The sequence below is a fragment of the Cucurbita moschata genome, unplaced genomic scaffold, assembly GCF_002738365.1.
Source record: "Cucurbita moschata cultivar Rifu unplaced genomic scaffold, Cmos_1.0 Cmo_Scf01443, whole genome shotgun sequence".
Classification (NCBI taxonomy): Eukaryota; Viridiplantae; Streptophyta; class Magnoliopsida; order Cucurbitales; family Cucurbitaceae; genus Cucurbita; species Cucurbita moschata.
The window spans coordinates 1-1,345 of NW_019269958.1; the positions used below are offsets into that span (position 1 = coordinate 1).

At 33.0% G+C, this 1,345-nt stretch overlaps 1 non-coding gene across 1 annotated transcript; it reads right to left on the reverse strand.

Moving 5' to 3' along the window:
- Nucleotides 1-609: 609 nt before the first annotated feature.
- On the reverse strand, nt 610-681 carry TRNAH-AUG. The gene has a single exon. It is a non-coding gene; the product is annotated as a tRNA-His (tRNA).
- Between the last annotated feature and the right edge of the window lie 664 nt (nt 682-1,345).

The following is a 1,345-nucleotide window of genomic DNA, read 5'->3' on the forward strand; positions in this document are numbered from 1 at the left end:
GTTTTAGATCCTCCCCAATTTTGGAGGAGATTGGAGGTTGAGAAATGAGTTCCATTTTTTTAAGAAAATCTTTCTTGATAAAATGTTACAATTCTTGTTCTTTGAAAACCTTTGAATTTTTATTCTTGGGGGTTACCATTCCATACTTGTATCTGAGAAATAATGTTTTATTTCTTATGCCCTTTCACCTAGATCTTCTGCTCACAAATAGAAATAATGTTTTATTTCTTATGCCCTTTCATGTAGATCTTCTGCTCACAAATAGAAAATAAGGTCCCACCAAAATTTGAACTCTTATTGGACTGAAGGTCTTTTACCCATTAAGGGACATTTCAAGAATTGAACTCAAAGACCTCTGGCCCCAAAGCGAGAATCATACCGTTAGACCAAATGTTCATATTTTCACATTATTTTTTTTATGTTTTATTGAATGTATAATCATTATTTTATCAATAAACAAAGAGAGTATTAATGAAATCCATGTGAAAGTATTGTTATCCTACCTTTAAAAATATCTAATAGGCCATTCCTTGTGTCTTTGTATCTAATATGGTTTTAACCCTTCAAAATAAATTAATTTGTATTAGTGCTACACACAATTAAAAAACTAAGTCCCACCAAGATTTGAACTTAGGTTATTAGATTCATAGTCCAATGTCCTAACCACTAGACCATGAGACCACAAATATTTACAAAATTTGTGTGTAATAGATCTCTGAATTTTAAAGACACCTAAGTAATGTGGAACTTTATACATGACCTTAAAACGGGATTATCAGGTTACTAGTAAGTTTTCACGCCCATGGAATCACGTTAGGTTGCACTTTAATGTTTCACTAAGTTAAAACTAATATGTTTTGATGCTACTCCATAATATAATGTATAAGCCTATTTTAATTTATAAACCATGTTCCAAGAATATATGTAGGATCAATTGAATACCATGGTAAATGAGTTGCTAGGATCATACCCAAAAGTGATCGTTATCTCCCATCACGCAATGTATGACGATGCCCCTATTCCTCTTTTATGTGGGATGCCCTACACTATGTATCATGAGAACGATGATAAGGAGGCCCTCCTATTTCCCTTACTTAGATGAGATACACTGCATCAAAATTTACTAGCAGGATGATACGATCATGATTGCGCCACTCTTGTGTTCACAAGAAGAAAACTAAAGCTTACTCTAGGGAAAAGTTTTTAGGATCAGAAAGTGATAGTTAAGAATATAAGCTCTAAGTGTCAAGCCCCGGAAACTCAATAAGAGATAACATCCTAATAAGGTTTCCCTTAAAAGCCTACAAGTAGGCTACTTATTGACTTTTTATTCCTTCTATGTTTA